We start from the raw sequence: 14563 nt of genomic DNA on the forward strand, positions 1-14563 counted from the left end.
TTTGGAAAAAATGAAGGAAAAGCACGATAAAAAGGAGTAGGTTTTGATTGAATCTCATAACTTTTCATCTGCACATTACTAGAAAACAATTGATCAGAAGCATGACTATCCTTCCATCCTTGTGATTGTTCACTTACATGCCTGTCATAAGGTTGTTGACATGTATGAGAATACCCATAAGGTTCCGTGGGATATTGATCATAACCAAAAGATTGGTTTTGATTATACCCATAGGATGGTTGGTAGTTTTCATGTGAATGATATTGAAAACCATATTGATTACCACTATTATATGTTGATTGGTCTTGTTCTCCGTACATGTTATTTCCGTAAGAAAACATGACGACTCATAAGATAGAGAAAATAAAACAAAAATCTAAAAAGAAGCTAAACAAATAACAAATCAATTAGCGACTGCTCCCCAGAAGCGGCGCCAAAATTTGTTTTGAGCTGTCGTAGGATCAACAAATTAATAAAGATAGTTTCCACTAATTAACTGGTAATATAGCGGTCGTAAGAGATCGTTCCCACAGAGAGCTGTGTAATTGATAGGTTATTTGATCAGTAAAATAAAGTAAATAACAAAAGGGGGTTTGGTTGTGAGATAGATAAAAAGACAATAAAGAAGAAAGGGATGATTAAGGAATCCTTCGCCGTTACCAGGCGTTAACAGGATTAGAATACTTATCTATTGTTCGTAAGATCCATTCATCACCAACCGTGGAAGAACAACTAGATCAGTTTTATCCCTAAAACTCCTTCTATCACTGGATACGGAAGTTCTCAACTACCAGATTCTATCCAACGAACCACCAAGTAGTAGATCACTCAAGGTGTAATCCAATCGAACGCCTTAATCTTTGTGAATTTAGGTTGATCCAAATAGTTAAACTCTTAGATCAAGGTTTAATTAACGGTGTTGTCTTCACACAAGATTGCTCCACATAATCCCTCTGTAAGGTCTCGCGATTTCTACTTGTGTACGGAGTTAATCGACGATTACTTATCTCATAAATTCTACTAGTGATAGAAAAATCAATAGACTAATCTAGTATGCATCCCAAATCAATCTAAGAACCACTCATAAACCCTAGATATGGTAAAGAAAAAATGATGATGATAAAAACTCTCAATAGATTTATATTATTAATAAATCTTCATGCTTAGAACATTGAATTCATCCTTAATCAACAAAGGTTTAGTTTCTCATGATTACACAATTAGCCGGTTTCCCCCTAAAGGGGTAAACCCTAAAATATTAATGAAGAACAAAAGTATAATATGAGATGTTCGATTCCATGACCTAATACCTTTTTATAGGTATACATTGCTTGGCCATCAAGTATTTAGTTCGGTTCAAGAACCCGACCCAAAATAACGAAATAACGTTCCCAAATGTGCCCTTAGGCCTTCCAAGGAGTTTATACATGCCTAGTCAGTATCTCTTCTTTTGGAAAAAATGAAGGAAAAGCACGATAAAGAGGAGTAGGTTTTGATTGAATCTCATAACTTTTCATCTGCACATTACTAGAAAACAATTGATCAGAAGCATGACTATCCTTCCATCCTTGTGATTGTTCACTTACATGCCTGTCATAAGGTTGTTGACATGTATGAGAATACCCATAAGGTTCCGTGGGATATTGATCATAACCAAAAGATTGGTTTTGATTATACCCATAGGATGGTTGGTAGTTTTCATGTGAATGAGATTGAAAACCATATTGATTACCACTATTATATGTTGATTGGTCTTGTTCTCCGTACATGTTATTTCCGTAAGAAAACATGACGACTCACAAGATAGAGAAAATAAAACAAAAATCTAAAAAGAAGCTAAACAAATAACAAATCAATTAGCGACTGCTCCCAGAAGCGGCGCCAAAATTTGTTTTGAGCTGTCGTAGGATCAACAAATTAATAAAGATAGTTTCCACTAATTAACTGGTAATATAGCGGTAGTAAGAGATCGTTCCCATAGAGAGCTGTGTAATTGATAGGTTATTTGATCAGTAAAATAAAGTAAATAACAAAAGGGGGTTTGGTTGTGAGATAGATAAAAAGACAATAAAGAAGAAAGGGATGATTAAGGAATCCTTCGCCGTTACCAGGCGTTAACAGGATTAGAATACTTATCTATTGTTCGTAAGATCCATTCATCACCAACCGTGGAAGAACAGCTAGATCAGTGTTATCCCCAAAACTCCTTCTATCACTGGATACGGAAGTTCTCGACTACCAGATTCTATCCAACGGACCACCAAGTAGTAGATCACTCAAGGTGTAATCCAATCGAACGCCTTAATATTTGTGAATTTAGGTTGATCCCAATAGTTAAAAATCTTAGATGAAGGTTTAATTACCGGTGTTGTATTCACACACGATTGCTCCACATAATACCTCTGTAAGGTCTCGCGATTTCTACTTGTGTACAGAGTTAATCGACGATTACTTATCTCATAAATTAAACTAGTGATAGAACAATCAATAGACTAATCTAGTATGCATCCCAAATCAATCTAAGAATCACTCATAAACCCTAGATATGGTAAAGAAAAAATGATGATGATAAAAACTCTCAATAGATTTATATTATTAATAAAGCTTCACGGTTAGAACATTGAATTCATCCTTAATCAATAAAGGTTTAGTTTCTCATGATTACACAATTAGCCGGTTTCCCCCTAAAGGGGTAAACCCTAAAATATTAATGAAGAACAAAAGTATAATATGAGATGTTTGATTCCATGACCTAATACCTTTTTATAGGTATACATTGCTTGTCCATCAAGTATTTAGTTCGGTTCAAGAACCCGACCCAAAATAACGAAATAACGTTCCCAAATGTGCCCTTAGGCCTTATACACGTTTTCCTACTTGATAGGTATGCGTACCCGTACGCGTACCTCAAATTCCAGCAGAAATTTTCGGAACTAGGTGTGCGTACCCTAGTGTCTTCAGTATTCAATAAAAACTCTTTTTGGCCACAATTTCTTCGTCCGAAGATTGACCTCATTATTTTTTAATTCTTTTGATCTTTCAATTCTATTCAAGATGGTGATGAGAAATACTTAATTTGAATGAGTTAGTATAGGTCTTTGATCTGAGTCTTGATTTTGAGTGTTTTGCTCCTTTTCGTCGCACTTCTTCCACTTCTCTTGGACTTGGGAACTTGGATACTTGAAATACTTCTTTTCCTAGCTCTTTTCAGCAATTTGTAGCTCCTTTTTGAATGATTCACCTGTTGGAGGAAAATAAGAGAAAACAATAGTAGTAATACGAATACATGCAAGAATAATAGTTAAAACAAGTATGGAATGGACACTAAAATCATATGAATTATGCACTTATCAAATTATACAGACTCTCTTAGATTCCTAAAACAACTTATAGACTTGTAATACAAGTATTTCCTAATATTAATATTTCCTAGGATACAAGACATTCTATGTATAACAAATTCTAGAACATTAACAAACTAATAACTTGAACAATACAAGGTAACTAGGTAACTCATTAGTTCTTTTAATAGATTATTAATTCACTAAAATCATCCTATCTTTATTAATTAATATTTTTCTTTTTTGTTAAAATTAAATTTAGGGCATAAAATGAATCAACCAATAAGTACATTCATTGTTACATTTTTACAAAGAATTTAAAGTGTCATGTGGCAAGACAGTGAGTATAAAATAAAGGACACAATAACTTTAAAATATATGGACACATAATTAATCTTCGTGTTTTTTGGTCAAATTATGGACATATCTTTGACAACAATCAACATGTTTTTCAAACAATGAATTTAAAATGATAACCGTTCTAAAACTAATGGACACAACTGATGTAGAAAAACATATAATGGGTTTAAAATGAAGGGACTCAACTTATATCACAATTTTTCATGTTTTTCCAGAAGAATCACATATATTATTTATGTATTTAATCACATAAAACATATTTTCTTAATTGAGTTATTAGTATTATTGTGTATAGTAAACACATTATGATAATATAAAGTGACCCAAAATGTGTTATTATTTTATAAGATTTTACATCGATATGTTCGCTCTTATTTAATATTTTTTTTACTTCATCTTTTAGTTCTTATTTTTAATCAAGATCTAATAAATCAAGATCGAATAAATAGTTTACTCGAAAAATGTATTATAACTATGTTATTTGATTGCTCAAAATTCTTTGATTTTGGGTCAAAACTTTGGTTCCTTCTAAAAATTTCAGTTTACACTAACCATAGATAATAAAATTTATTTACACAGTTGAGATTTCAATTGCTAGCCTACTGGTTCCTTCATTAGTTAAATTTTCTTATTCCTGCATTGCATTAAGCCATCAACTCTCCTATTAGGAAGACCAAGAATAAAACTTTCTTGTGTTTTGTAGGATAATGGATTTAGAAGGACCCATTTCTTACCAGGATCCACCGACGCACCTTAAAGACTGGCAAATAGCCTCGATTACTGTTGCTGTCATAGTGGTTTTCTTGATCCTTCTTCTCGTTTGCTGGTGCTGTTGTCGCAAGATCCCTGTAAAACATCCGTTGGATGGAGAATGTCCTTAAGACCCAGGTCTTTGAAGTTGGTTCAACAGTTGGTTGTCAAGTGAAAAAGCTTAAAATAAGAACATCCATGGAATGGGGTTTTTTATGTTAATGTTCTTTTCTGTTTATGTAGTTATCTTAGGTGAATCTTGAACATCTAGTATGTTTTTAATTAATTTGATGTAACCATCATATTTAATCATAATTTATGATATTAAACTGGTACATTTGTTGATTGTCTCTACGTCTCTTCTTAATATTTGTTTCCATGCTGAGTCATATATCAACTAAGATATCCCTTTATTTTCTTCTTATCTAGTTTAAGTAGGTTGGCTATGCTCCAGTAAAGATCTCAAAAATATGGGAGGTATATATGCTAGGTTCAAACTTCTAACCATGTTTGAGATGTTCTAACTTCAGTGGTGTAGCTCTGGCCTTTCCCCGATATGGAAGAAATTTTCTATGGGACCCCAGTGAAGATAAAAAGGGCTACCACTTGACTGATTACAAAACTTCTTGTAAGCCGCTAAAAAGTTTGAGTTTAAGAATCAAATCTCGAAGGAATATGAACAACGCCTTATTCTCAAATTGGTGGTGGAGGTTCAACTCGGGGAAAGAAATGCTTTGGAGAAAAGCCATTCTCTCAACGTACGGGACCCGAGGGTTTGATAAAGAAAAAAATGCTCCAAAAAAATATCAAGGAGTCACTCTTTCTATAGGAATTTACAATCAAATTTATTTCTTCAAAGCTAACTCATTAATATGAGCTGAGAAAATGCTTAATTTCATGTTTCAACTAAATATGGTTGTATTCTGATTTTTTAGATTTGAGTCTTGAGCTATTTTTGGAAACTAAAATTCTAAAGATTGAGTGAGTAGTTGAGAAGAGTTAGCTCAGCTCATTGTATACTGTTAGCTTTAAGTTTATCTATGTGTGATATGATGTGTTCTTGCCAACAAGTGTTTGTTGGAGATTATCGTTGATGGGTTCCATTGGTTCAGTTATATTTCAGGTGTTAAATTGGGTGTAGTTTTGAAATGGTTTTGTTCCTGATCTCTCAGTAATAATCTCCTTACATACTTGTGATTGTTTTTAGTTATTAGATGACTGTACAAGATGCCACTAATTGCTTACTGATTTACATTTTGATTGTTTTGTGTTCTTGTGCCACTATAGTGTTACTCTTATACGGTTTGAAAAGACGGGGTACCCAAATACACCATAATATCTATGGACAGAGTCAAGACACTACGACAATTCGGTTTAAACTTCATGTGATCGTCTACGGATACAAGTTCGAAATAATACAACAACAAGATCACTTGTGTGATTGACTATGGATACGAGATCGAGACGATACGACAATAAGATCACTTTTGTGATTGACTATGGATAAAAGATCACGACGATACAACAAGAAAGTGTATACTTGATAATATAGGTTCGGTAATAATCGAAACTCTATGGCATCACTATCAAGTTTTACGAAGTTAATGTACTTGTGTATTTTACTTAATTGTAATAATAATTATAATGCAGAAAACAAAGTAAAAGACACAACAAGATTTTGTTAACAAGGAAACTCCAAATGCTGAAAACCCCGGGACCTAGTCCAGTTTTGAATACTCTCAGAATTAAGCCTCTATACAAATCAAATACCAACTTCGTATAGTTGAGACGAAGCAGACTACGCCTAGTTACTTAGTTCCCTTAGTATCGTTGTGACTTCGACTTCGAGAGTCCCGCATGTGAATAACAAGTCCTTTGGATCGTATTCCACACAACAAAGGAACAATCTATTTGGTAACCACTCTAATCAGCAAGATATAGATGAGTCGTTGATAAAGGATCTTATGTTTAATCTAATAAACTCCTTTGTCTGGTTAGATCAATCTATCTAATAACCACCTAAATAGTTAAGTTTAGATTCACACGCAATCGATATAAATCTCAAAGAGAAACTATAGAGAAAGCCGATCTCGCGCAACTAATCAGTCAGATAAACCGATTCTAGTTGGATGCCGTCCGATCAAGGTTTGTGCACTAAATCCACAAGATACGAAAAGTAATAAGAATTCTTCTTCCTCTTTAAATCTTCTTGTATCTTCAAATACCTACCCCACACCACTTGAATCTTCTCGTGATCAATCACACACAGAACGGAGTTGGTTAACAATGGATCATCACAAGGCGTCTTTAGATCTACAAATAGTTCTAAAGATCCCATCGATACTTTGATCTAGTCTCAGTGAATCTTATATCAGAAGAGAAGATTCTCAAGAATAAACAAACTAGGTGAAATCAAAATTTCGACAACAGTTAGTCAATCAAATCAAATCGAAAACTAATAACACTGCTATTATCTAGTTTCCCACCAACGGTACTCGTAGAGATTCTTGATCCCACATACTCTTTAAACGAGCGGTCGTAAGATTTTCACCTAATTATGATGCTTTCCACTCCAAATAGACGACCCCACCAGAAATAAAAAGAATGTAGTTTTCCTGGCTCTTAGGATAGTTTTCTATAAATGCAAAATTAGGTACTAATAGACCAAGGATGTTTGGACACCAAGGAATTTCCGAAAACACTCTTAGATTGGAAATGAATGGCAAATTTGGTTTTCCTAATTCCAATAAATGTTTGTCCAATATTTCCAAAATCTCTAAATAAAAAATCTTCAACTAATAGATGCACATTACCAATTTTTATTCTCTAGAGTTGTGCATTAATTGCTGGTAATTAAAGCATATAAAACCAAAACTCTAATTAAAAGATTCTCGATTTATTTCGGTACAGGATCATCTAGCTTGAGAACCAAAGAATATCTTTGAAAAATAAATGAAAAGAGTTACTGCTCATGTTCAAAGTATGTTGACATTTTTATACTGCAAATCCTTGTTCCGAATAAGTATGCATCTTGGAATCGGTTCTACCACACTTCCGAACAAGTGGTTCTACCAAGATTCCAAGTCTACTATGTGATCGGTCATACCAAGTTAATGGTTAGATGTGATCGGTCCTACCAAGTCACATACATGGGTTCGGATCGGTTATACCAATCACATGGATTGGTTGTACCTAATCATGGTACCTACTTGTGATCGGTCACACCAGTCACTAGGATCGGTCATACCAATTATAAGGATCGGTTCCATATACTCATGGTATCTACTTGTGATTGGTCATGCCAGTCACTAGGATCGGTTATACTAATTACAAGGATCCATCACACAAACACTATGATCGGTCACACCAATTACTTAGGATTGGTAACACCAATTACAAGGATCAATCATACCATCTCATGGTGATTACTTAGGGTCGGTTACACCAATTACTAGAATCGTTCATACCAAATCATAAGAGGGCAATGACGTTTGGTTCCACAATAGAAGTTAACGAAACATAAAATAGCACAACTTAACATAGTAGCATTCCTTTTTTCCTATTTGACTAACTCGCCCCAACAAAACATAAAATACCTACTCATATCCTCGGATTTGGGGTTGCACATACGTAATTAGATTTTTAGATCCACTGTTTTGATATGGGATCTGATTTTCAGGCATGATTGAGTAAATTTGGAAAAAAAAAATTCAATGCACAAGAAATAAATACTTTTGTAGTTTTAAATGGCTGGGCTTGCACATAGGTGGGATTTTAAGGATGTCCAAAGCCCCTTGCCGTGATTTAGAAATTAGTTTTCAATGAGTTTAAACGGTGTCCAGTTTTCACGTATCAGTGAGTCCTATCCTTGAGCTTGCGTCAATAAAACTAAAGCTAATCCAGTGTCTTACACACAAAGATGATAATAAATTACGTGACAATTACGCTGTATTAACAGATGTACGAGCATTTTAACATTCTTCTAAGTATACTTGAAATGACTAAAAACTAGCAGACCTTCGATGGGGAACAAATGACTATACTTGGAGGTAACGTAGCATTGTGCCACATCCATTACTAAAAACTGACTTCCTCGCGAGCAAGCAGTGTCAAAATGAGCAATGTTACTTGTATAATCTCATCGGAACAAAAAAAAAATCGATAATGAGTATGACAGCCTACCACTGATACGCCACGATAGCAGCTGTCGACGATAACACAACTTTACGCCAATAATCGAAGAATTCGGATAGGTGAAAATTGAAGTTTCGAAGGAAAAGTAACAAAAACATGCTCACCTTCTTCAAATGCTCGTACGTGTATACATTTCCACATGGATTTCCAGGATTTATGACCACAATTGCAACCGTATTTTGATCAGAAAGAGCTTCAACAGCCTCGAGATCGATCTCCCAAGCCTTCTGAGGTAGAAGATCGAAATGCCTGATTTCGAGATTGTTAGCAGAAGCACAACCATCTTAATGGGGGGTACGAGCGCAGCTGGTCCATATGATCCATCTATTTGCAATTGGCGTGCAGAGTATTTAACTTGGACTGATGGTTGCGATCTGAGTTTGTTACCTCATAATGGCCCATATGTACGAGATTTGACTAGATTTCCAAGGGTTTTTAATGCAGCTGCATATTATCTAGCAAAAATGGAAAAAAGAATAATAGACTTGATGTTTGAATAAGTAAAAAGGGATTGCCCCTGGCGAGACTGAAACAGATGATTTTCCGGACGAGCTAAAAAATATTCTTTGGAAAGATGCTTTTGGTATATAATCATTGTACTAGATAAGCACCATTGTCACGATGGTATCAAGTTCTGTGTTCGAACATTTATTAATTGTGAGAACTGTTTACATGTTAATGGGGAGCGAACGATACCTTCTAGGGCTGAACGATAGGTCCATCTTACTACTCATGTTTGTCCCCCAACTAAAAAATCGAGGCATCTTCACCACAGCTCTACCAAGGATAAAGACCTAGATGCTTCAATTTTCTTGTCTTATGTAACTATTTTTTCATGTGAAAATTACTACCAAACCTATTTATCAATTTCTCATCATCCTCAAACCTACGGGCGTGGAAATTCACACGCGTACCCATTTTTCCTAGAAAATTCTTAACAGACCCAGATTTAAAAGAAAATGGTTTTCTTTTTTTTTATCATTCTTCTTTCTTCTCCGTTTCTTTTTTTTTCTGATTTTTCTAGAAACAGCCAATTCTCGACACTGAGTAGCTAACATGGGGATTTTTTTCAGCAGAAGAATTTCAATTTCATGAGCAGGTTTTTAGGTTTCATCGTTTCTTTGTGGTTTGAAGATTTTTTTTTTCTTTTTTTTGATTCGTTTTAATTAGATCTGGTTTCTAAACTTTATTGGAATACTCTTAGTTAATCGAAACCTTAAATTCTTTTTATAATTTTGTACTTGCTGCTGATATGGTCTTCTTATGATTTTGTAATTGTTGTTGGTGCTCATATTTAAGAATTTATGATTTTGTAATTGTTGTTGGTGCTCATATTTAAGAATTTGTTGGGAACCTTGTTTCTCCATTGGAATCTCAAATTAGGCTATTTGTCGGGAATCGGAATACTCCAGTCAAATTGAGAATGCTCCAATCGTAGATAGTGACACAAATCTGTATGCTCCTCCTATTCTGAATATTTCCACATTCAAAAGGTAATTGATCTGTATTCCGCTGTCTTATAGCGACTGCTCTTGATTTTTTTTTTTATGCTCTCGGTGGTACAATATCCTCAACTGTAATTAAATTTGCTGCACATGTATATTACTATGTGAATATTGCGCAATCTAGGAGAAGAAAGATCAGTACTCCTTCATTCTTCCGCTAAACATGACAAATCCACCCACTGATTGGTGTTGTTAGTAGGACTAGTTGACAAATTAGAGCATATAATTTTATAAGTTATGGACTAATGGAACGAATGCTCAAAGTATACGTCTACAAAGAACTAAACCCGTCTTCTATTCGCTACTCCTCTAGGGAATTTATGCTTATGAAGCGGGTGGTTCACGAGACAGCTGGAAGGAAACAAAAAATCTGTATTTAACGACCCTACAAAAGCTCACTTGTTTTAGTAGCAGAGCTCCACAACTTGTGGAGATGATTGAGTTGGTAAAAAAATGGTTGAATAATCCCTAATGCAACCACGAATATGGTTGCATAACCTGTTATGTATTTACAAAATTTGTCGCATAACTTGTTATGTAGTTCCGAAAATGGTAGCATAACACGTTATAAAACTATTAGTTTAGGTGCATGACAAGTTATGCAGCCTTTTTTTTATGCAAAGTTTGTGATGCAGTCCAGAGAATGGTTGTATAACACGTTATGCAGCTATTTTTTTGTTAGTACTGAAACCAACAAAAAAAAAAGGCCGCATAACTTGTCATGCACCTACAATAATATTTGCATAACATGTTATGTAGTCGAGAAAATGGATACATAAAGTATTGTGCAACCATATTTTTGTAAGTGAATTAAAAAAATTGATGCATAATCTTTTATGCATCGAAGGAAATGGATGCATAACATGTTATGCATAAATTAACAGATGCATAATGCATTATGCATCAATTTTTTATGTACGCACTAATACAATGGCTACATAACTTGTTATAGATGCATAACTTTGTTATGCAGTGGAGAAAATGGTTGCATAATTCGTTATGTGTCTGAATAATGCGTTATGCATCCTTTTTGGTGGCTGCATAATGGTTATGTATCAAATTTTCGAAAATTTTGCCTAAAATGATGATCACCTCCGATTTTTTCGTGAAAAACAAAATTTGATATTGTTGTTTGTACTCGTTGTGTAACTCTCTTAAAAAGATTTCCAACGATATAAAATTTGTAAAATTCCAAGGCGCGGATTTTTAGATATGTTATATTCAAGTTGCGTTGCCAATTATACCCCTGAAAAATTAGGCTGCATAACGAGTTATGCCTGAAAAAATAGTATGCATAATCAGTTATGTATTGATTCTTAATAATTTCGGATAATTTTGGGTGTCAAGGTATCTAAAATTAATTGTGGGTCTGACAATAAGAATATTTTTTTTTTTTGGGCCTCCGCCTAATTTTCACTTTTTTTCATTGTATCGACTATAATAATTTATTTGGATAGAGAAACAGAAACCTAAATATGGTCGCTAACTTTTTGACTAAGAGAAACATAATTCATTTCGAAAGACATACAAAGAAAACGAAATGAAAAGGTGCCACCATGCTCGGAAAAAAAAAGGGGTTGTTGAGATCTCGAGCTTAACACTAGCCGAAAACTGATCGATATGCAGCTAATAATATTTCAGACTTGTTGCTAGTTATCTAAAGTAACCATTACTAACAACTATCATGACGTTTCACAATTAATTGAAATCACTAGTACACTATCGGTAAAAAAAATTCACTATTGTACATTCTTTCTTTTGGATAAATGGGCAGAGGAAACATATAAAAGAATGGCTTTCACTTACCATTAAATCTAGAGCTTTCACAGGGTCTTGGGATAGATTGATTGGATTTAAATGGTTATTCTGAGGTGGATTTGGAGAAGGAAGAAGAGTACAATCATCACCAGAAGATTGAATGATTTTCTTTGAAGTTAATCATTTTTCTTCAAGGGTTTCAATTCACTTCTTTTTCTGTTCAAACTTCAATTCTGTTTCTGTTCCAATCAATCAATCCGAGAAAATCAAATTCTACTCTTCTTCCTTCTCCAAATTCATCTCAGTTCTCTCTCCACATTGCGAATTTCTGCTCTTCTCTCTCTTGTTGTTCCAGGTTAAAGATCACTTTCTTTCTCTCAATATCTTGAGACATTATGCTTTATTTGATTGCATGCATGACTACCCGTTTCAATTATTTTGTTCAATACTGAGAAATTAGCTGTTGATTTTGTTCAATACTCATAAACCATGATAGTTTATCCTCTCACCTAATTTGGTACTCTTTTCCATATATATCACCATACAATATACAAGCATTAACAATCACCAATGAAACTCCTAAACAGGAGCAAAGTAGATTCATACAGAACAAAAACAATTCCCTACCATTTCCAAATCAAAGCAAAACAAAATTAGAGAAAAATCACAAGAAATAGAAATATAAATACCATCAGACTCCCTTTCCAACTCATACACACAGCAGAAAGAAACGAAACAACCACCACCGCCAATACTAATCTAAATAGATTGGACTTGCAATGATCTGAAATCGAAAGAATTTGGAAATTCTAAATCAAACAGATCAAAATCAATCCAAATTTCAGTAGAAGTTTCTTGGTTTAATAGGAATAAACGAAATGTCGAAATCAAACTGCTGCATTTAAAAGTGTCATACGGCACTTCCTATCTTTTAGGTGGGTTCACTTCCTCATGCGGATAAATCAATCAACCTCAAATCAAGAAACAATCGAACAACAGAATAAAAAGCAAAAGAGAATGAAGAAGAAGAAGAAATTAGATTTTCTAGAGTCAATGGAATATGAGACCAATTAAAATGGAGATTTTTTTCTAGAGTCAATGGAATAAACAAGATCTCAGTTCCACTACATCTCAACTAAATGGATAACATCATCATAGGCTTCTCAATAACACTTGATTCAACTCACAAATCTTTATAAAAGTTTCATACACACTTCTATCAAAAGATAAACAAACTAGGCTCAGACATATTTCAGCTCTCTATCAAGAATTTTCTGAAGCAGAACTGGCATAAAGCTGTGTAATGATCATCACTGCCGAATTCCACAATTAACTCAATAACATAACCGAGTAAAATATCTAACCCTAGTTCGTTCAGTCTATCTACATTGGCTCATATCAAGAAATTCAAAATTTTCAGAAGTTTACCTCAACTTGAGAGTCTGTGAGTAGCTTTTCAGACTCGGTTATGCTTATAAGAATAAACTCAAAATCACAAATTGATGTCAACTGAGATCCAACACATTAAAACAAAAAGCATTGCAGACTAAACCCACAAAAATTCAAGGGCAACAAACTGAAATCCAAGAAGTTGGCATTGCAACCTTAATGTTACAGCTTGAAACAAGATTACTTAAACAAAAAGAACATGGAATAAAGTTATACCTAATTATAATCAGCCTAAAAATCCAATTTCTTAAATAAAAAGTACATGGAATAAAGTTATACCTTCACACAGCTTTAATCCTCTTCCTTCTTCCCTTCTCCACTGAAAGCCATTAAGAACTCGATTTAGAAGATGAACTAAAACCGATGTTCCCAAATCCTATCAGTGACACCAACATCAAAAGTAGAAAACCCATGTTCCCAAAGAGATGTAGAAGATGAATTGAGAGAGATGAAGGAGACCACCTAAGAGTATTAAGGAGATCTAGGGTTTTCTAATTCTCCATTTTGTTTGCTCCGTCGAAGAAAGAAGAAAAATGAGACAGAAGCTCAAACTCCCGTGCAAACAAAATGAATGAGTTGTCAAGACAACTCCGATCTGCAACAATCCAAGTCCCAACTGAAAGAAGAAAAGTTGTTGGATCCCCACAAACTTAATCGCAACTGCAAGATGAAACTTAGCTTATATAAAGACAAATCTCTTTATTGATGTTTAGAAAATCTTTCAAAACTAAACACAAGCTCTAATCTTGCTCATATGATCAACCACAACTTTGGTGATCATATATATATAGAACTATGAATTCCTTTTCCTAGTCCTATTACCTTATTACATGTCTTTCCTTTTCTTAGAACTAGATGACTTCTAATTCCCTTAGAATTACATCAATTTCCTAATCTTGTCCTAACCAGCTTGTTAGTGACTTCTAAGTTCAAGTTTAACCAACATTCTCCCCGTTAAGCTTCAACCTTACCCGAGACATATCTTGTACTCCAATCAATTGTCTCATTTCTTCAAACTTGATCCGAGCTAATGCCTTTGTCAATATATCTGCTTTCTGCTCAGTTCCTGGTATGTGTTCAACGTTGATGACCTCCTTCTCGATACATTCTCGTATGAAATGATACCTTTTGTGAATGTGTTTCGTCTTCCCATGAAACACTGGATTTTTAGTGAGTGTAATTGCAGACTTATTCTCAATCTTGATG

The 14563-nt window shown here is 34.2% G+C and overlaps 1 non-coding gene and 1 pseudogene across 1 annotated transcript; both read right to left on the reverse strand.

Annotated features, from left to right (window-relative positions):
* Positions 1 to 12796: 12796 nt before the first annotated feature.
* LOC113354886 lies at positions 12797 to 12866 on the reverse strand (annotated as a pseudogene).
* Positions 12867 to 13142: 276 nt separating this feature from the next.
* On the reverse strand, positions 13143 to 13230 carry LOC113354777. Its single transcript, XR_003361995.1, has one exon. It is a non-coding gene; the product is annotated as a small nucleolar RNA Z223 (small nucleolar RNA).
* Between the last annotated feature and the right edge of the window lie 1333 nt (positions 13231 to 14563).

This window comes from Papaver somniferum, chromosome 2 (genome assembly GCF_003573695.1).
Source record: "Papaver somniferum cultivar HN1 chromosome 2, ASM357369v1, whole genome shotgun sequence".
Classification (NCBI taxonomy): Eukaryota; Viridiplantae; Streptophyta; class Magnoliopsida; order Ranunculales; family Papaveraceae; genus Papaver; species Papaver somniferum.